General features: G+C 36.1%; 1 long non-coding RNA gene across 1 annotated transcript in view; it reads left to right on the forward strand.

The window, feature by feature from the left end:
- LOC114486548 (uncharacterized) overlaps positions 1-22096 on the forward strand; it is a 62358-nt gene extending 40262 nt beyond the window's left edge. The window contains exon 4 of the long non-coding RNA XR_003680445.2: positions 21739-22096. This is a non-coding gene — a long non-coding RNA (uncharacterized lncRNA). The remainder of the gene's footprint in view (positions 1-21738) is intronic.
- The last annotated feature ends 1282 nt before the right edge of the window (positions 22097-23378 follow it).

The raw sequence follows: 23378 nt of genomic DNA on the forward strand, positions 1-23378 counted from the left end.
TTTTTTTTTTTTTTTTTTTGTGGTATGCGGGCCTCCCTCTGTTGTGGCCTCTCCCGTTGCGGAGCACAGGCTCCGGACGCGCAGGCTCAGCGGCCATGGCTCACGGGCCCAGCCGCTCCGCGGCATGTGGGATCCTCCCAGACCGGGGCGCGAACCCTGTTCCCCTGCATCGGCAGGCGGACGCGCAACCACTGCGCCACCAGGGAAGCCCCCCTTTTCCCATTTTTAAATCAAGTTATTTGCTTTTAGGCTATTGCATTGAATGGGCTCTTTATATATTTTCGATATTAATAACTTGTCAGATACATGGTTTGTAAAAATTTTCTCCCACTCTGTAGGCTGTTTTTCCACTCTAGTTCTTTCCATCTCTGTGTAGAAACTTTTTAGTTTGATCAACTTCCACTTGTCCCTTTTGCTTTTGCTGTTTGTGCTTTTAGAGTCAGATTCAAGCATGCATTGCCAAGAACAATGTCTTGAAGAACTTCTCCTATGTTTTCTTCTAAGAGTTTTATGGTTTCAAGTCTTATGTTTAAGTCTTTAATCCATTTTGGCTTAATTTTTGTGTAGATGCATGATAAGGGTCCAATTTCATTCTTTTGCTTGTGGATGTCCAGTTTTCCCAGCACCATTTATTGAAGAGACTATCTTTTTCCCATTGTGTATTCTTGACACCCTTGTTGATGATCAATTGACCATATAGCTGTCGGTTTAGTTTGGGGCAGTCTTCTGTTTCATTGACTTGTATGTCTGTTTTTATGCCAGTACTGTACTGCTTTAATTACTGTAGCTTTACAATATCTTTTGAATCAAGAAGTGTGATTCCCCCCAGGTTTGTTTTCCTTTCTCAGGATTGCTTTGGCTGTTCAGAGTTCTTTGTGATTCTATTTAAATTTTAGGATTGTGTTTTCTATTTCTGTAAAAAATGCCATTGGAATTGTGATAGGCATTGCATTGATTCTTATTGCTTTGTGTAATATAAACTTTTCACAATATTAAGTTTTCCAGTCCATGAATATGGAATTTTTTTCCATTTTTGTGTCTTCTTTAATTTCTTTCATCATTGTTTTGTAGTTTTCATTGTATAAGTTTCACTTCCATAATTATGTGTATTCCTAAGGATTTTATACTTTTTCATGCTGTTTAAATGGGATTAGTTTCTTAATTTTCTTTTTGAATAGTCTGTTATTAGTGTATAGAAATGCAACTGATTTTTGCATGTCGATTTTGTATTCTGTACCTTACTGAGTTGATTTATTGGTTCTAACAGTTTTTTTTGTGGAGTTTTAGGGTTTTCTACGTATAAGACCATGCCATCTGCAATTATAGATAACTTTACTTCATCTTTTCTGATTTAGATACGTTCTATTTATTTTTCTTATATAATTTGTCCATTTTTGCTTTTCCTAGGAGTTCCAGTAGTATTTTGAATAGATGTAGCAAGAGTAGGTATCCTGAAAAGCTCAGGCTTCAATGGTGAAGTCTATGAAACAGTTAAAGAGGAATTCACAATAATCCTTCTCAATCTCTTCCAAAAAACTAAAGAGCAGGGAACATTTCCAAACTTGTTTTATGAGAACAGCATTAACCTGATACCAAAGTAGGATGAAGATGCTGTAGAGAAAAAACCAAAACCAAACAACAGCACAGGCCCCTATTCCTGATGATTATAGATGGAAAAATCTTCAACAAAATACTAGCAAACTGAATTGAGCAGCACGTTAAAAGGATCATATACCTTGACCAAGTGGGATTTACCTGTGGGGTGCAAGAATGTTTCAACATGTGAAAATCAATTAATATGATACTCTGCATTAACAGAATGAAGGAAAAAACCCACATGATCATCTCAATAGATGCAGAAAAAGTATTTGACAAAATTCCATACATTTTCATAATAAACACTGTAAGCAAAATAGAAAAGGAAGGAAATTACCTCAACACAATAAAAACCAGCTAACATCATACCCATCAGTGAAACATTGAAGGGTTTTTCTTTAAGATTAGTGAGATTTTAATTTCTATTAGTATAACCATAAGACATAAGAGCTGAGTGAGACCTTGCACAACATATAATGAAATCTTCTGATATGGTATTTTGTATACTTGATCTAAAATTAAATGCAACTCGTAAATAAAATATACTCTTAATTTTTCACAAGAATAATTTGTCTCTTTTCTTTGTCATCTATTTATCTTTTCTCAACTTTAACTTAGCTTAAAAAAACCAACTACTTTCTACACACACACAAAAGTAATTTTAAATATCAGTATGGTGAATAGCATGCAATTTATTTGCTATGCTTAAGTCAATTCTGTGGACGTTTTGGAATCACTGTGAATAAAAGCTACATGCATGCTGTGTATTTAGTAAACTTTTAAAAATGAGCTTTTTGCTAAACACCTTGGAAAAATGTAATAATGTAAAAATGCAACTAGTCTTCACTTTTAAGGATAGTGCAGTACCAGAAAGAAAAAAAGTGAAGAAAAATTACACTTCTCCAACAAATTTATCCAATGAACAGTTACCCACTAAGTGTTTAAGCATAACTACTATATAAGATAATAATTGAGGTCAAGAAAATGCCTAAGATACTTATTAGCAAAGATAATAATAACAAGGAGTTTTCTTAGTCTTTTACAACTTATAAAGTACATTCCTCTGTATCATTCATTTTGAATTGTTACATATCTTGAAAACGTCAATTTCTGTTTTTTTTTTTTTTTTTTTGGCTGGCGACAGGAAAGGCACATGTGCTAGGAGGTGCAGATTTTATTTCCAATCTTGACTCTGCCACTTGGTGGTGGGATTGGCAGAGTGTAACTTTTCTATGAGCCTCAATTAATTTGACCCTTAACATAAATTATTTATACATATTATCTATTATATTAACGGATGACCTCCTTCATCCTTTCCAGTATAATGTCTTGAGCTGTTAAAAAGTAATTATATGGTTTTATGATAAATGGCTATTTATCTCTTGGTGACATCCTTTAGTCATCTAAATTGTTCACCAGAATTTTTACATCTTATAGAGCGAAGGTTGACAAGCTCTTTCTGCAAAGGGCCAGATAGTAAATATTTTCTGCCTTTTGGGCCAGACAGTCTCTCTTGTAACTACCAGCTCTGCTCTTACCCCAGGAAAGCAGACACAGACAATACATAAACAAAGGGGTGTGGTTTTGTGCCAATAAAATGCTATTTACCAAAACAGGCAGCAGCTACAGGTTGCCCTCCATGTTCTGGAGGGTGAAGGTAAAAATAATAGAAGACAATGGTAAAGAAGACTGTTCAGAAGTGAGGTATGAATGAGTGACAGGGGGAATATTCCTGATAAATAAAACCAGACTTCAGATAATATTGTACAGTGTCGCTAAATTTTGTGGACTTAATAAAATTATTTACTAAAATTTGCAAAGTATAGAGAGAAATGATAGGTTTCCTATTCAAATATTATGATTAATTTTTATATTACATACGTTAAAGTTGAGTTAGTGTAGAGAAATTTTAAGGTATCTCATTTTTCTCCTTCAAATATATGTACAAACATTGCATATATATAAACATTATGTATATATATTTATATATATATATATAGGGAGAGAGGGAGATTAGAGAAAGTGGAGGAATTGCAATATGCATAACTTTGTGCCAATTTTGTACTTCACTTGACAATAAAAATTATTACTTTTACAAATGCACAATTTTCAGGGTTTTGTTTTTTGCTTTGTATTTCATTAATAGGTAAAATTGTGTTCATAAGCATAAATAAAATATGATCATCTGAATCAAATTAAAGTAGTATTTAAAGATTAAACATATTTATTTTTAAAAACTGTTGATGCACCTTAACATCAACAATTCAAGTTACATTTGGTTAATTATAAATTATTTCTTTTTTTATGATTAACTTTTCTTCACCATTTGTTATTAGGTTTTTTGTATGCATACTCTTTTCAGTATTTTCCAAGTCTGTACAGGTTGCAACCAATAAAACTTTATTATACATATTCTTAGTCCATTAAAAATTGGTACTTGTAATATTTGTAAAGTTGTATAGTTTTGTACTTGGTGCTTGGGTATAAAAAGAAAATAAATTTAAAATCTCTTGTATTTTGTGTCCTCCCCTGTTGCAATGTACTGTGTTTTCCAGTGGAAAACTTTTGCAGAATACATGGGATAAAGAACAAAGAGCAATTACAATTGTTATACATTTTTGACAACTGATTTAACATAACGTTTTATGAAATAAACACATTCAAAACTTGATGAGTACTATGTTGTCATTTTCAATAAAACAATTTTCATAGCTTGAGTTTTCTTTAAATAGACTTTATATTTTAGAGAAGTTTAAGTTCACGGGAAAATTGAACAGGAAGTCCAGAGGTTTCCCTAACCCCACACATGTATCGAATATATCATTCCAGATTGTCAACCTGCCCCCACAGAGTGGTACGTTTGTTATAACTGATGTACCTAGATTTACACATCATTATCATCCAGGGACCATGGTTTACGTTAGGGTTCACTCTAAGTGTTGTATGTTCTATGAGTTTGGACAAATTTTTAATGACATGTATCCATCATCACAATGTCATAGAGTGGTTTCACCAAACTAAAAATCCTCTGTGCTTCTCCAGTTCATTTGACCCTCACCTCATCTACTGTCAACTGGATACTAACAACTGATTTTTTTTTAAACTGTCTCCATAGTTTTACATTTTCTAGAACATTGTATAGTTGGAATCATACAGTATGTAGTTTTTCAGTTGGCTTCTTTCACTTAGCAGTATGTATTGAAGTATCCTCCATGACTTTTTCATGACTGAACTGTGAAAGATGTCATGGGTGGAACTATTTAAAATAGAGCCAAAACATCTGTTCCAGAGGATCTGCCTTCTGTTTTCAGTGCCTTTGAACTGGTACATTCCAAGAAGTCAGCAAAGAAACAAGAATAATTTGCTGAAAGGTCTGATAAAAGTGAGCTATTAACTAGGGACCACTTCACCTGATCAATCAATGAAGTACAAATCTAGTTTTACCTCATCTTTTACCAGTGAACACCTCACCTGACTGATTATCTCATCATGCACCCATGAATTTTTCTTAAAAACAGCTTAGCTCATCTTCCTCTCTTTTTCCCATAAAAACATTGAACCCCTATCCTGTAATCAGGACACTGTTTAGGTTTCTACCTAAGTCTGTGTACCCCAAATTTCAGTTTGTTAATCCCAAGTAAACACTTGGACTAGACTCTCGTATTTTTGGGCGATTCTCATTTCTTTTTATCACCAAATAATATTCCATTGTCGGGATGTACAACAGTTTCTTTTATCCATTCACCTGCCGAAGGACATCTCGACTGCTTTCAAGTTTTTAAAATTACGGATAAAGCTGCTGTAAACATCCCTGGTCAGGATTTTATGTGAACATATTTTCAGCTCCTTGGGGTGAATACCAGCCAGTGCCGTGGTTGGATTGTATGGTAAGAGTTTGTTTAGTTTTGTAAAAAACTGCCTAATAGTCTTCCAAATTGTCTGTACGATTTTGCATTCGCATCAACAGTGAATGAGAGTTCCTGTTGCTCCACATGGTCGTCAGCATTTGGTGTTGTCGGTGTCCTGGCTGATGGCCATTCTAATAGGTGTGTAGTCATATCTCATTGTTTTAATTTTCATTTTCCTGACGTTAACCTCATATGTGTTAATATGATGTGGAACGTATTTTCATATGCTTGCTTGCCATCTGTGCATCTTTTTTGATGAGGAGTCTGTTAAGGTCTTTTTCCCATTTTTAAATGTGGTTGTTTATTTTATTATTGAGTTTTAACAGTTCTTTGTCTATTTTGGATAACAGTCCTTTATGAGATATGTCTTTTTTCAAATATTTTCTCCCAGTTTGTGACTTATCTTTTCATTCTCTTATCAGTCTCTTTCACAGAACAGAAATTTTAATGCTACTGGAATCCAGTTTATCCGTTCTGTCTTTCATGGATTCTGACTTTGGGTTTGCATCTAGAACGTTATCAACAAGCCCAGTCATCTAGATTTTCTCTTATGGTATCTTGAAGTTTTACAGTTTTATGTTTTACATTTAGGCCTATAATCTATTTTGAGGTAATTTTCTGTGAACTAGGTAAGATTGGTGTCTAGAATTATTTATTTATTTATTTGCATAAATCCCTGCTTTTTATTATGCCTTGTAATTTTTTTTCGATAGCTGGACATGATGTACTGAGTGAAAGAAACTGCTGTAAACAGACTTTTAGTAGTATGTTGGTGAGGTATGGGGACCTGGGAAGCATCCTATGATTTGTCTATGATTAGGTCCTATGATTAGGTCTCAGCCTGGATTATGCGTTTCAATTGGGCAGGATGGCTAAAGTGGGCTGGTATTTCCTTCTCCCACGTGGAAGGCTACAATTGGCTAGAGTTGAATATATCCCTTCCCCGGGTCAATTAAGTTCTGATAAAACCCCAACAGGTTAAGCTCCAACTAGTTTCTCTGAAGGCAGAGCTTGTTAAGAACAGAATGCTCTAGCACGTTTCAAAATGCCTTTTTACTGTCCTCCTGCAGGAGGCATGAGGGAACTTTTTTTTAATATTCACTGTGAGAACAGGGTCAAGCTCCTGGAAGAAAAAATGTGTGGGCCTCCCTATGACTAGGTCTCCCTGGAGTTTTGACTCAGTTTTGTCCACACTGAGCCTTCAGCCATTTGTTAATTACAGTTCCGGTTTCCTTACACTGGCAATGGGTCCCTCAGCAGTTTCCGTTTGTGGGTTTCTACTCAGCTAAGTTGTGATTCTCATTATTTGCCTCTTGGGCTCTCCAATTTTGCATGGTGTGGTGTTAGAGTCTGAATGTTTGTGCCCCCAAACTCATGTGTTGAAAGTCTAATGCCCAGGGTAATGATGTAGAAAGTAGGACTTTGGGAGGTGATTAGGTTATGAGGACCCTCAAGAATGGGATCAATGCCCTTATAAAAGGCCCAAGAGAGATCCCTGTCCCCTTCCACCTTTTAGGACACAGAGAGAAGTCAGCAGTTGTAACTGGGTCCTTCACCAGAACCCAACCACACTGGCACTCTGATCTTGGACTTTCAGGCTCCAGAACGGTGAGGAATAAGCTTCTGTCATTTGTAAGCCACTCAGTCTATGGCATTTGTTATAGCAGTCGGAATGGACTGAGATAAGCACTCTGCCCTGGGACCGACCTTCTACTGTGGACCCAAGAAGAACTGGTACTTTTTCAGTTCAGTTTTTCACTTGGTGTTGGGACAAAGTGGTGATATCCAGATTTTGTAATTGTTGGGCTGGAAGTTTGACTTGATTTTTTAAACAATAAATTTTTTCCTTAAAAATATCTTGTTGGAATAACCATAAACTGTAAGTAAATTTAATCTATACTATTTGCCTTCATTTCACATGCAATCATCTCTATAACCTATAAAACATGCACTAAATTTCTGGCTAAGGAAATTGCTTTTAATTCTTTCTTAAGGATGTAAGAAATTCTGTGCTTAATACCAAGAGAATTTTTCTACTTATTGCAATCAATTATTTCAGTTTTAGTTAGCACAATGATGAATTAAAATCTCTAATTAGTACAGACTTTTAAAATTTTAATTCCCACGAAGTGCCGTTAAATATAAATTGTTCAGACATTTAAACATCAGTCATATAAATCACATTAAAGATGCTACTTAGTCCCTGACTTATTTTAAACAGCATTACATCTTATTAACATTCCAGTCATCTACTCTTAATATTAATTATTATGGATATTTGTGAGATACCATGTCAACTTAAAGTCATTAAGGGATGAATGGCACATGACTGTCTTGCGCCAAATGTTTCTCTGGTTGTATATATTGCAAGTCTTGTATGGAAAGATAAAATATAGAATTTGACAGCCAGCCACCTAAAATTAATTGAATATTTAGAAGAAAACATTTTATTTAGAATTTAGTATCCAAAGAAAAGTATGGTATGGCTTCAGTGATAATATGGAAAGATGTATCATGTAATTACAGGAACATTTTTACTTCATAGTTTCAAGGATTATCTGTATTACTTAGAAGATATATTCACTATGATTTATTACATGATGGTACAGATTACATTTAACAAGGCAATACAATCAAACAATTCACCACTAAGGTGACCTTCACATCCACAGGGTTGCTAAACAAGTTCTTTTTGGCAAATGAGTGTTTGGGGACCTTATTTGTTCTAATAGAATCATTTATATTTGTATAATAAATTTGAAAATGACACAAAATGCTTTTTTCCAATAAACCATAATATATTTAAAAAATTGAAATATTAAAAGTCGGCTATACTCTATTCCAACTACATTAGTGGCCGTGCTGTTCTTTGAATGATTCCTTGATATTATCACATTGGATAAGCTAAGAGGATTGTTTCTGAATATATCAGTAAAGCTTACTCAATTTTGTTTCTTTATATACGGCTTCTCCCCACTTTTTGCTTTTCTATATATTTGTATCCAAAGGAAGAAATGCAGTTAAAGCATTTCATTAAAATACAGGCAAAAGCTCAATTATTTTTTCCAGTTTATGCATTTGTACCTGATATTCCTCCCTCATGGAATGTCTTTTCCATTCCTCTCTCCCTAATACTAGTTCTCTTTCACACTGGGTTATCTCTGGCTACGGCGGCAAACATTAGGTTTGCTCTGCAGGACTGCAACAATTTTTGTCTGCCTTATTAACCTTGGCCTTATATTTTTACCTTTTCCAGCACATAGTGAGCTTTCAAATAGGTATTGATGGAATTAATTGAACTATTTCAGAATGTACCGGCTTCTGAATAGATTATAAACCTTGTAAAGATGGGTACAGGTTTAATACTGTTTTTACAGCCCTCATAACACTCCTAATTCCTAATTCCACTGCCTGCTTTTCAGTCCTCTGCAGTAATCTTTTTACTTCTCTGCAGTATTTGACAATTTAAACAATACTGTAATCTTGTATTTTTTAATCCCCTGGATTTGACCATATCATTTTCTAGGCAATTTTGTTCATGTTTCTCCAGAAATATCTTAGGTTTGGGTACTCTCAATTTTTAAATTTCTGCCTTGCTTTGTTTTCTTTCTCTATGTTTTTTCCTGGCCAATCTTACTTGCCTCCATTACTTAAATTATTAGCTATTCCCTGACAAGAATAATAATGAGTAACTTTTATTACATGCTTTCCAGGTTCTAGAAACTTAATTTGCATTCTTTCACCAGACCCAGTGACATAGATTCTCTTATTGTTCCCATATCACAAATAAGGAAAATGAGAGATTACATCACATGCTTATGGTGATTCAGTTAATTGTGTCGGAGTCAGTTTACAAATACAGGTTGCAGACCAGATTCTGAGCGTCTAACTATTACCCTGTATTACATTACTCTCTAATTATTTTAGACTGTATCTTTCCAATGCTCAGATTTCTCTTGACCCACATCCCAACCGTCTATTAAGTATATCTATTTGAAGTGCTTTACAGAGAAACCAAGTTCTACTCTTGAACATGAACATCTCTTACAGTTTCTCTATGTTTCCTGCTCATTTAATGATGCCTCAACCATTCAGCTGTCTAAGCTAGAAACCTCACAAGTGTCTTTATTAAGCTTTCTCACCCTCTGCAGGTAGCGGTCCTTGAATACTTTCAGTTCAACTGCAGAAATATCCTTGACATGACTTCCTACCCTTAATCCAAACCATCATTGTTCCTTTCTTAACTACACTATTGGAATAGTTTTATCCTCAAATTCAACCTCAGTGATGTTGGTAGAGTTATTTCTGTGAAAATATAGATTTGAATTTATCTTTTATTTAAAACCTTCCTTGCTCCCCTTATGTACATAATAAACTCCAACATTTTAATGGAAATATTCATAGCTCCAGTCTCTCTTTTAGACTTGCTTCTTGTAGCTTTCTCCCCGGCTCCACTTCCAAGAACCCTATATTCTAGACCCCAAAGATTTCTAACACTGTAATGAGTTGGTCATGATCTTTGTTCCTCTGGGCCTTTGCTCATGCTGTTCTCTGTCTGAAATATTATTTCCTTCCTTTCAACCCAGTGGAATTCATTTTTCCTTCAAGGCATAGCTCAAATTATATCTTCTTTCTAAGGTCTTTCTGCTACCAACTCCAACTCCTCTACCTTGGACAGAATCCATTACTACTTCCTTAGGGCTCCAAATCTCTTTGTACTCATCCTGACTGTAGAAATTATTGCAATATATTTTATTGTTTCTTGTGCTTTGCAGCATGGCTGTATTCTCCCTTGACATTAAAAAAACTGGCAGTAATCAGTTTTCTCTTTTAATCCTGAATATGAATACAAAAAGTCAATATGAGGTAAGGAACAAAAATGTTTTCTATATATTGCACATAAAAATGTATGAAATATATATGTTTTCCTTTGGATTTTATTTCCTTCTGTTATGCTTATTAAGTTTAGCAAATTTGGAAATATTATTATATTGGTAACAGGACACAAAGAATTAGAATTAAAGTCATATAAACATTTATCTAACTTTATATGTATCTCTGAATGTTTGTATTTGGCCATTTGTTAATAATAACTAAAGACATAAGGTTTAATTTGTTGGAGTTTTCTAACCATACTTATACAAATAAAAATAATTGTATGGTTCCCATAGAGTCTGTGATATGAACAATTCTGTATCTGTTCCCTTTACAATTTTTCTTTGAGCGGTAGATATGTCAGTTTGATTAATAATTGTTACTAAAAGTTCTTTGCTTTAGATTTAAAATTTATTTACTGACTATTATTAACAGCTTTACTAAGTACAGCTGCAAGAAGAAGTTTGACATAATTTAAGCATAAGGGCTTTGAGATGAGATAGACCTGGGATATAATTTCAGCTCTACTATTTATTAGTTGTTAGATTAAAGGCATGTATGCAACACCTCTGAATCTCAGCTTTGTCTTCTGTAATATAGGGTAAGAATGGCTTTTTGGAAACCTGTTTTGAGTATTAAAAATGGTATACATAAAGGTCCTAAGCTAAGGCAGTAGACTCTCCATAATTGGTGGTTGTTAATATTGTTACTCATATTACTATAGTGAATAGATCCTTCCTGCAGTGTTTCTAAAAAGTTTTTTTGTTATCTTCAATATCCTCATGAATTCTCCTGTGTCATGATTTAGGGGAGGGCTGTCTTCAGCATTTGATTGAATGATGTCTGATGTGTCAAAATGGAAGTTACATGATGAACGTGGGTGTGGAACTCTCTGCCACACGGTTGATTTGTGGGTTCCCTCTGAATCATCAGAGCAGCCTTACTAGCCAACGTGGAGGTTGAGTCACCTCCCTCTTCTGATTCTCAGTTGACAAGAGATTGAACATTGGAATGACAACACCTAACTTCTTTTTCTTTGCCGTTCTAAAAATTTTATTGGAGTGTAGCTGATTTACAATATTGTGTTAGTTTCAGGTGTATAGCAAGGTGATTCAGTTACACATATACATATATTCATTCTTTTTCAGATTTTTTTCCCATATAGGTTATTACAGAATATTGAGTAGAGTTCCCTGTGCTATACAGTAGGTCCTTGTTGTTTATCTATTTCATATAAATATCTATATAATTTAGTGGCTATTGCTTAATTCTAGTCCACTACCTTAAAATAGGCTTCAGAATATCCTTAAAATACTTGTGTCAAATATTTTTTACATATTAATGAACTTCATCTTAATTACATGTTTTTAGGGAAAAAAATGAAGTGACTCTTCTTTATAAGTTCTCATGCCTGTAAAGGGATTGTGCTTCTGATTCTTAATGTTTGGGGTAATTGCCTAATAATACAAAAGCGCGTGCGGCTATATCCCATAACACACTAGAACAAAAGGAAATAGTTAAGGCTCCCATTTCATTGTTAAAGTTACATATAAAAAAGTGAAAGGTGGGGCTAGAGGGAGTCATTTGAGATGGGATTAGCACTGGAACAAAGAATCACTGTGGGAGAATTTGGATGCAGTGGTGAGAATAATCCGGTAGGTTTACTCACATTTGGGTTACTGTTTCCTTATGTGCACCTTTCTATTCCAGCAGTTCTACTTATATTTTAGAGGCTTAGAGGTTGAGTTACACTCCAGAGAGCCTTGGTATTCCGCTGATTTTTTTTTTTTCAGGAGAAATTCTTGTCTATTTTTTCAAGACTTTTCAATGATCTCAGTAATAGAAATGGAGAATGCCTAACCCAAAAGGTTGGTTTTGCTACTAATCTTTCCTCCTCTCCCTGCCAACCCCTTTCCACTCCTGCATGCCCCCTTTTCTCCACATCAGCATGTTAACCTTCCTATTTATTTTGTTTAAGCTAATTTCTTTTTTAAAATTGAACTAGAGTTGATTTACAATGTTGTGTTGGTATTCCACTGATTTTTAATTATACATAGGAATAACTCAACAAATATGCATCAGACAAATAGCAGATAGTGTCAATATTATGGGGAAAAATATAGCAAAGCAGGAAGATACAATTCCCTGGTTAGTTTTGAGGCAATTTCTAATAGGGTAATCAGAGAAGACTTAATAATAAGGTGGCATTGAAGAAAGGTCTGAGGAAATGAGGGAGAAAGCCATGTGGGTACTGGAGGAAGCTCTGTAAGTAGAGAGAAAACATGGGCAAAGATCCTGAGGTGGTGTGTTCAAGGGAAACCAGGAACTCAGAGTAATGGGGAGAGAATTAGGAGATAAAGTGAGGTCAGGTCATGAGGTATTTGTGGAAATGAAAAGTATATTAGAATTTCCTCTGCATGAGCCAGAAAACGTTAGAAGAATTTGAGCAGAGGAATGCCATATCCTGGTGTTTATGTTGAGGGTGTACTGTAGGAGAGGCAAGGACAGACACAGAGACTATGATTAGGTAGAAGTTTTTGCAGTAAGTCAACTGAGAAATGATAATGGGTTTCTCGTGTCATTGGGGAGGTGAAAACAGGTAGTTACACACTGGATATATTTGATGATGCAAGAGAAAGAAGGTATAGGTCAGAAATTTCAGGATTCAGGGTACAAGTAGAAAGTTAGCTTACCTATGAGCAAAGACAATTGATCTCTGGGTAGAGACACAGGTGAGTTGGTGAGTGTGATGCTGAAAGCTTGTGAAAGTTCTCTCCCAACTACTTACATTTCTTTCAGTGAAAAAGGAAAGAGAGACACTGAAAGTGAGAAAATGGATGGAGATTTTAGAGCCTAGAAGAGAGGAGAAGTTGTAAAATAATCTGGGAGAGGAAATGGAGTGTCTGGGGGGATAAAGGGACTTAGGAAAGTAGTACAATTACCAGATAGTAAGTAGGGACCACTTGAGGTTACTGGCTTTGATTTTAAAATCAGATCTTTTGTCCATAGGTGTGTGTCTTTCTCTATCCATAATCTTCTGAGTAGATGAGGTACAAAATATGAATTGCCTTGGATTTCAGTAGGATTAGAATTTTGTCCTGTGAACAGAACAAGTGCGTATAGCAAAGAGGGCAGGAGACTTGAGGGTCTGTTCAGGGAGTGATTTTTAGAGATGGGCCATGTAATCCACCCTGGATAGGAGGGAACTGAGGACGTGAAGATCAGTTGAGGGTTAGTGAAAAGATATCTTGGTGTAATTGAAGCACTTTCGTGTAAGGGTACCAGAGAGCATCACATGCAGAGAGTTAAGATGCTTGAAACTGAGATTGTGTACGGTATGGTCATTTGTCACTACAGGTCAGACATAAGATTGAAGGAAGGAGAAGAAGAGGTTAAAATGGGGTAGAAGTTCATCGAAAGAGAGGAGATTCAGATAGAAGTAGGTGGATATTGAAATCAATATACTATATCATTTTGTAATAGAAGAGACTAGTGTAAGAGAGAATTTCATTAATTCATAAACTAAAATCACCGAGAAATGACTTTGGTTTAGACATCTGTAGATTACTGCAACAAGTCTGAGTTGATAACATCTGACCAAATGAAATTTAAAGACAGAGCTCTTAATCTCTCTCTTAGCAACAAACCATTGCATTCTTTGCTAGTTTTCATAGTACTTTGCTCTCTTTATAATATATTATCTTCTACTCCTTTTTTTCCATAGAGATGACCTTTATGATGCGAATGATTTACTTTTAGGTACTCTTCTTTTCCCAGAGTGAGGCTGCCCCCTGATGTGACCCCCAGAAACACTGTGGAAATTCTTGTAGCTGCCCCAGTCTTACTTTAATGCTACTTGTGCTTACTTTTCTGGGATCCACTGGAGCAATATTGTTCCCAGGACATTGATAGTTTTGTATTCAAGTCTTATAAACGAAGAGACAAAACTGGGTTATATAATCAAATACACCTGGGGAAACATCAGTAAAATCGGTCTTAACCTCTCAGAGCCTTTAATAAATTGATGGGCTTTGTGAGCCTCTAAGACAGCTCTAATAAACTCTGTTTCTCCAACATTTCATGTCATCTTGGGGAATCAGTGTTCCTCAGAGCTAATATTTTCGTATATTCTGAACTGAAGCTGTGTAAACTTCATTTACCCTGTGACTTAGCTTATGAATGAATGAATAATCATAAGAGCCAACACTTAAAATAACTTTTTTTGTGGAAAGCAGACACTCTTTAATGTTCTTATATGTATATTAGCCTATTCAGTCCTCAATACAAGCCCGAAATGTGGGTGTTATTATTGATGTCTGTATTTTATTTTATTTTATTATTTTATTTTATTTCTTAATTGTTTTAATTGCCGTTTCAATGACAGAGTCTTTAATGCACGTTTCCATCATAGAAAACCCATTTTTATATCCATCATCACAAAGTCTAGGCCTGCACTGTCCAATATGGTAGCCACTAGCCACTGATCTCTGTATTTTAGATGAATAAACTGAGGCACAGGGAAATTAAGTAACTACCCGTGCTCACACAGCTGGTAAGTGGTAGAACCAGGATTCTGATACTGGCAGTTTGGCTTCAGGATATGTATTCAGCCCGTTAACAATAAAAGGAAATTTAGGAAATTTCAACTATCGACGAGTGAGGATACAAAATGATGATCAGAAAACCAAAGATTAGTTAGAGCAACAGTATATGTATTTCTTAAGGTATGTGAAACAACCATAAAAGAACCAGTATGACAGCAACTTTTGTTTGGACTGATAAAATACAGACAGACCATTTGAAAATCTCTGCCTAATACACTTTGGTATGCAGAGCAAAAAGCCCAAAGACCTGATTGAAAAAGATTTCTGTAATGGTTCAATCCCATGTATGTGGAAATAGCCCACAAATAGTAATGACAATGCAGAGCATTGGGTAAGACTTTGTTTATTTTTTAATGTTAAATTCCATGGAGATTGCAAACTCTATACAGTCGGATATGAACTTACAGCATGTGTACGTGCGCATGTGTGTGTGTTTGTACATATTTGTGTGTTTGTTATTTTGGTGTGTTTTTAATACCTTGTTGGATTATTGTATATTGTTATGTTGGCTGGGTTTGAAAAAACAGCCCTAAGTATTTAATCTTTGGGGGACTGATTGATTTTAATTATATTTGGTCGTAGTCAGACAAGCAAAGATGTATTGTTTTAGAACAGGCTCACAATAAATGTCAACTAGTAGCTATGAAACTGAAGGTTCATAGACCCTACCACAAGTGCTCTAAAGCTAAAAGCAAAGTTGTTTGTACATAAATAAATTTGCTAAATTGTTTGCTCATATGGACATTTTTCTATGGAAGATTCTATATCATTCATTATATAACAGATCCTTTACTCCTCAGGCCTCCTGAGGGAGTAAGATTATTTCTTTCCAAAAGTGCGTGTGTGCATGAATATGTGTGTGTGTTTATGCGTGTGTGTTTATGTGTGTGTGTTTATGTGTGTGTGATATCTGGTTTTGACACATCACGGCCGCCTAGGGTTTGAAATATGGCGTTATGGATGAAAGTAGACGTTTCGATTGAGTGTCCCCTTGTCTTTGGATACATTCCACTGTCTCCAGTTTATCCTGGACAGTGTGACTCGAGGGAGTTTGAAATTGACTTTGCTATGTAAATTACAGGCGGTGGCATTTCTGTTGAACTGCTTCAAATATAATTGAGGAGGAACTGGCTACAGTTAGAATCTAACTGCTCACCAACTTCTTATTTGGATCTTAAGTATAAACTTCCTTTTTTTTTTTTGGTAAGTAATTAAATAGCATAGGGAAAAGAAGTGCTGAAGCTAAAAGGGATCTGAGGAAGCTGAATTCTTCCCACCTTTTGTTGGAAAAACACTCTAAAGAAAAAATATGCATTTAATGTTTTTTAATAATACATTATTTGGTTTCAGATCAAACCATGAGAGACAAATGAATGGAACTTGTGTTTAACATTAAGTTTCCCCTGAATAACTGTTAGTATCAATTACACAGCTATTGTGCACACCAGTGATTTTCTTATTTCTCTGCTCAAGTGGGAAGTGCATTTAGTATTGATGAAATGCTATCGTCTGAGCTTTTCCCATTATTTGGATTATAATTTCAGTACTTTTTTGGTATGAAGAAAACAACACTAAAACTACTAAATAACTGCTCTCTTTGAACATGTTAATACCTGTTTATAATTATTTGGCAACTAATTTTAAAAGTATGTTGACTAATGTATTAAAGATCTCAAAGTCTTAGTTTAGTCCATATAGCTCACTTGTTTTCAATTCATTTATTTGTAAAATTAAAAATGTACTGCATTATTTATTTTATAAGTATTATCAATGATAAGGGTAAAGCAATTCCACTGCGAGTACTTTTTAACAGAATTATTGCACAAGGGTTAAGTGTAAGTATTGACTAAATTTGCACCTGTTTTATAGTGGAATGTGCAGAAAATATTTACTGGAATTTTCAGTGCTTGTTAGTGCAAGGTCTGTAAGATTTGTTTAGTTTTCTTTTAAAAAGCTTCATAAACCTCATATGTTTGCAAATTTTATTTCCTTCCACTCTGTATCTGACCTACTACTGGCTTCTTTATAAGTGTCCTTTGCTATATCCAGTTATAGAAATTTAGGACACTTTTATCCAATTTGCATAGTACTTGTATAAATAATTCTCTTTCCATTTATTTAGTATTACTGAAAAATCCCTTTTTCTTGGTATATATTTAATGTTACTATTCATTTAAAGTTTTGTTCCAGAGGTTTTGTGCATTATCACTCAGCCCCTTATATGATTATTTTAAAATATTGTTGAAATTTAAATTTGTCCGATGGCTCTATATCTGATTTTAAAATGGTCTATTTTGGAGAAGTTAATGTAATGTAGATTTATCTTATATATGTTTGGAAACATACATACATATATGTGTTAATAATCAGAATAGAATTAGTATAAATGAATAAAAATTTCTTACTTGTCCTTCTAGGTGAACAATGAAATTGCACATGAAATGCAATAAATTATCCAATGATACTGCATGAATGGAGAGTGAATTATAGGAAAAACAAACCAAGTAAAGGGATGAGTAACAGCAGGACCTCTTTGACATCATAAAGCTCGGGTTTTAACTTCTGTTCTCTGATCCCTAGAAGACTGTGGATACAACTTTATTTCAACACAGGGAGATAAGCTCGGTGCTTTGTGACCACCTAGAGGGGTGGGATAGGGAGGGTGGGAGGGAGACGCAAGAGGGAGGAGATATGGGGATATATGTATACATAAAGCTGATTCACTTTTTTATAAAGCAGAAACTAACACACCATTGTAAAGCAATTATACTCCAATAAAGATGTTAAAAAAGAAAATTCTGGGAGGGTCTGGCCCAGACATTGTCAATCACCAAAAAAAAAAAAGAAGTATATTTCAATATATGATTTCCTTTATAGTATTATTTACTTTTTGGAGTACTTAAAAAATAATTATTATGACAAACATTTCACTAAACTTCCAAATGTGTCCATGTCACACCAAAGGTGAAAAACCTTTATTGGATATAATAAAAATAGCTAATATTTTATTATTGCTGAAAAAGTGACACCCACTATTTTAAAAATTTACTTATGTTCATTTATTAAATCCAACAATCCCAAGAGGTAGGTATCATTATTAGACTTCATTTTACAGAAGAGGTAAATGGATCACAGAGAGGTTAAATAATTTACTGAGAGTCACACTGGCTACAGAGATTGTATCTTAATATTTTACTGCATCTAGATATAATAGCAGCTTTTAAGATAAAATAAAAAATGTTACTGAATGCAAGTTCATGCACCCTTCACACAGTGAGGCCAAATCAAACCAATATGTCGGAGTGTGGAGCAGAGAAAGGTTTATTGCAGGGCCGAGCAAGGAGAACGGGTGGCTCTTGCCCCGCCAAACGCTGAACTCTCTGAAGGGTTTCAGCAAAGCACTTTTAAAAGGCAAGCGGGGCTTCCCTGGTGGAGCAGTGGTTGCGGGTCCGCCTGCCGATGCAGGGGACGTGGGTTCGCGCCCCGGTCCGGGAGGATCCCACGTGCCGCGGAGCGGCTGGGCCCGTGAGCCGTGGCCGCTGAGCCTGCGCGTCCGGAGCCTGTGCTCCGCAACGGGAGAGGCCACAACAGAGGGAGGCCCGCGTACCACAAAAAAAAAAAAAAAAAAAAAAAAAAGGGGAGGGAGAGGTGTGGTTATTTGTTGCAAACTTCTTGGTGTCGGAATCCTTTGTTCTCACATCTGTCCATGAAGGTCATGTTCCTGTAAATCTCCAACAAGACAAATGTTATTCTTGGTTCTGCAACTTTTCATCTCTATATGAATGGGAAAATGTTATACCCTTAAAGGTCAGAGCCTTGAGAATGGGCTATCCTGTATGTTTCAGTCTGTAGGCAACATTCTTAACCTGTAGCAAAAGTGATAGAATACAAAGACTAAAGTAAAATATGGAATCAGATTTGTTCTTCCCTATTACAAAAATATAATGGATTTTAAAAGATGTCAGAACATTTATTACAGATATGTTACTAGTATTTTAATATGATTTCTTAAAATATAAGTTTTTAAAATAACTTTTTGTTTACTTATATTTGTACAGCAATATATTTTGATTTGCATTTTTTAATTTATGAGAATTTCTATTCTCAGTTCAAAATCTCGATCAGTTACAACAGATTATCAATGAATCATGATGTGAGAAGAAGCACACAGGCAAATATCAATTATACATAAATGCATTGTTTGATAGCATTACGCCACTGACCCTTACCTGATTACCTTCCAGCAATCCTCATGAATTGGTTTGCAGTACTTTTCCTTAACCCCTAATGAGTCTGATATAATAGTCTGCAAATTGTTGCAGGTTTATATGACTCTTTTAGTTAATGAGGTACCATGGGCTTACTAAATGAATGCATCAATAAAACAACTTCTCTTCCTCTATATTTGGCAGAGAAATGATTCACGTACTGTAACTACCGCATTTAGAGAGTAAATTTTAAATCACATAACTTCTAACCATGAGAGAAATCTCGTGCTTGCTGACATGATATACGTTCTCTGTCTAACACAGGTGTATACATTCATCTTTTGAAAAGTCTACTTTGCTAAAGGAATGGTAAACACTTGTATTTCTGCTTTCATTAGATTTTAAAGGAATAAAACGCTGGAGCACAATTGTTGCTTTTTTTTTTTTTCTGATTTAATTCAATGTAACTGTCATGGCTATCAACCATCCCTGCTACTGTTGCAGTTTTACTACATAGACCAGTTCTTGATTTATTAGCTTCCAGACTCAGGCTTTGCTGTGCTGTTACAATCTTTGGCTTACACAGCACCTGTGTAGACCTCCGGTGATACAGTTTTATTTATTATTCATGCAACTTTCCGGGACAAATAGGAGACAAGCTGGTCTGGAGGTCATCACCATGAATTAGGGTCAAGCTATTTGACTTATGAAGTCTTCAGTAATATCCTTCTGATTTCCTTGTAAATGGGGCAGTCCAACCAGCTAAAACGCAACATAAAATGTCGTGACCTTTGGAAAGTGAATAACCTAAATGAAAAGGAATTTAAGACACGGCTTTCCTGTTCATTTTCACTCATCATTTTACATGTTGTTATATCTTTTGTAGAACGGGTGGACATAAAGAAGCTGCTGTGTCATCAATCTCCAGAAAGAATACTCTGAAAACAGGGGTTTTGCCTAGTTGAATTTGACCATCTGTTATCATTAGAGGACTTTGTAAAAAACAAGGATTTTCTTCTTAGCTGACAATGCAGGAACATCAAAGGCCTAAATAATCAAGACTCAGGGAAGAGTTTTGGACTCATTCATCGTTCTCAAACAAGACCTTCCCCTTCTAACTTGGCAACACACATATTTTTATTTATTTATTTATTTGTTTGTTTAACGCCTTTATTGGAGTATAATTGCTTTAATGGTGTGTTAGTTTCTGCTTTACAACAAAGTGAATCAGTTACACGTATACGTATGTTCCCATATCTCTTCCCTCTTGTGTCTCCCTCCCTCCCACCCTCCCTACCCCACCCCTCTAGGTGGTCACAAAGCACCGAGCTGATCTCCCTGTGCTATGTGGCTGCTTCCCTCTAGCTACCTATTTTACATTTGGTAGGGTATATATGTCCAACACACATATTTTTAATATCATGCTTCAATCATTATTTACACACCTGCAATCAGAGTGACATTCGATTTGAGTAGAAAACTGCTTGAGAAACAATGAACCTAATTCTTTCATTTTTAGAGATGAGAAATTTGTGGAGACTACCACCAAACAATGAATTGTATTACACTTATGAAGAAATCAACAGTTTAATATACCTCAGAACTCCCTTACATAATTTGCAAATTTACACAGTTGGTTCCTTAATATGTGCATACATGTCAGTAGTGGCATTTAGAGAATCTCTCTCTGTACAAATATTTCCTTCCCCTTCATATTTTAACAAGTCTTTGAGCAAAATCCTTTATTTTTTCACAGAACACTTGCTCCTCTGAAAGCTTCGTCTCCATAAATTGTATAACCATCAGCACGGTTGCTATAGGCAAAAATGGAAGGTTCTTTCAGCCCCACTCACCTCCACCTCTATCCTCCCATGAATTTGCTACATTCTAACTATAAGTGTATTGCTAGTTTTCTCCCTGCCTCTGGTGTCACCTCTCGGGTGCAAGCCACTGTGTCCTCTTGTCTGGACCACGGCGGTCCTAACTGCCTCCCCGATTTCACCATGGCCTCTATAGAGTCCATTCCACGCCCAGCAGCCAAAATGTAAATGGCATTACAGGCAGACCTCAGAGATACCGCCTGTTCAGTTCCAGCTACCGCAAAAAAGTCAGTCCCATGAGTTTTTTGGTCTCCCAGTGCATGTAAAAGTTATGTTTGCCTTATGCTGTAGTCTGTTAAGTGTGCAATAGTCATACTTTAATTAAATATATTTTATTGCTGGAAAATGCTCCCCGTCCTCTGAGCCTTCAGTGAGTTCTCGTAGTAACAAAAGAGATCACTGACCACAGATGACCATCAGAAATACAATTATATGAAAGAGTTTGAATTATTGTGAGAAATACGAAAAATAGGACACAGAGACCTGAAACGAGCAAATGTTGTTAGAGGAATGACGCCGGTAGGCTTGTCCGGCGCAGGGCTGCCGCAAAATTCAGTTTGGCAAAACTGCAGAATCTGTGGAGCACAGGAAAGTGAAGCACAGTAAAATGAGGTGTGCCTGTGTATCGTCTCTGCGCCTAAAGCTCTTTTATATCTTCTTATTCCAGCTGTGGAGGAGTTCAAACCCTTCCTTTGGCCTCCAAGGGCCTCCGTGATCTGCCCTGACTGACACCATGTCCTTTAGCTCCTCCTGACCCACTGGAAGAGAGATTTATATTCGTGTAACAAAGACTCCAACTCCATTTTTTTGGTGTTTGAACGCCGATAGCTTGCAAGCCTCACCTCTTCTTCTTCCCCCCTTGGCCCATCATCTTGTTACCAAAAGTGGGGCCCAGCTGCCCACCCCTTGAAAGCCAGTACTCAAGAGGCAAGGTTGGCGGAAAGGAAAGTCTGCTCTATTCCAGAGGCCAGCAACTGAAGGAGAGGTGAACTGGCGTCCAAAGGCCTACCCCTCGCACCGACAATCCGCGGGCAAGGGCTTTTAAAGGGGAGTCTCAGAGGCGTATAGACGGAGGGAGGGGGCTACCTGCAGAAACAGCACATTCAGCTCTGACCTTCGTCTTGAAATCGGTCCTGCAGCGATCTGATCAGCGTTATCCTGATTGTTTTAAATACAGTTTGTCTTCAGTTCCAGGGTCGGTTTGTTCCCAGTCCTTTGAGGCCGGCTCTTGGAATTGTGGCAGCCTATGTGATGCCTGCAGTCTGGTCACCATGTAGTTAACGTCTTCCTCCTGGTGGGGGTTTCAGTATCTACAAGACAGCTCACAGGATACGGCTCAGAATATCATCTATAGCCCTTGAGGAGGAACTAAAGGTCCTAGATTTTGTTTAGTGACTCAACTATTATTATTTGCCCTATTTGACTGTTTTCCTTTGCTTCTGCATTTACTGACTTCTCTGATTAAACTTATTCTTTGGCTAAAGTTTTTCCACAGACAAAAGGCAGGCGGAGGACATGCGGGACAAGGACCATAGGGTCCTGCTCCGTTTCAATCTGAGCAAAGCTGAGTAAAATGTCCGGGTGACCTCCCTGAAGTGCCAGTGGGAGACTAACACCACTGCTCAGAAGTGGGAACTCCTCAGCCCTGCGTACCCCCTCACCACCACTAAACCCCTAAGCCAGTCTCTTTTCCATTTTTTCTCCTTTCTGTTTTTGGGCCTGTTGGGGAGCCACGGTATGCTGCTCAGAAAGCCACATTACGTGAGTAATAAAGCTTTTCATACACTCTTGGTGAGTTTGCAGGGTCGCCAGTTTCACCGTAGGAACCAAATTTGGAGTATGGGGGTTGTTTACCCTGGTTCTGTAGAGTGGTACTATGATTTCTTAATGTTACTTTGGGAAGATCACTCTCTTAGAAGATACATTCTAAAAAGTCAACAGTGATGTGTACAGAGAAATAAGAGTCTTCATTCTGTATCTTCAGGAGGAATCTAAGAACCAGAGGATGGTTAAAATTCTATTAATTTTTTGTTTAAATGTAATGTACATTCTCTATGAGTTGAAAAACAAGTTTTTGTGTAGCACTACATAAATATATCTGTAACTGTGTAATGAAACCAATCCTGAAACATTTAAATTTCTTATATAAATTCTTCTTTTATAGATGAGGAAGACCAAAACTATTTTGACTTCTTAAGCATCCTAATATGACTTTTAATGACTTTTTTATCACTATCCTGCAATTTTAAATTTTTTGTTACTTTTCCTCCCTTGAATAACAGTTGACGTAAACATAAGTATTTCCAT

Source organism: Physeter macrocephalus, chromosome 7 (genome assembly GCF_002837175.3).
Source record: "Physeter macrocephalus isolate SW-GA chromosome 7, ASM283717v5, whole genome shotgun sequence".
Taxonomy (NCBI): domain Eukaryota; kingdom Metazoa; phylum Chordata; class Mammalia; order Artiodactyla; family Physeteridae; genus Physeter; species Physeter macrocephalus.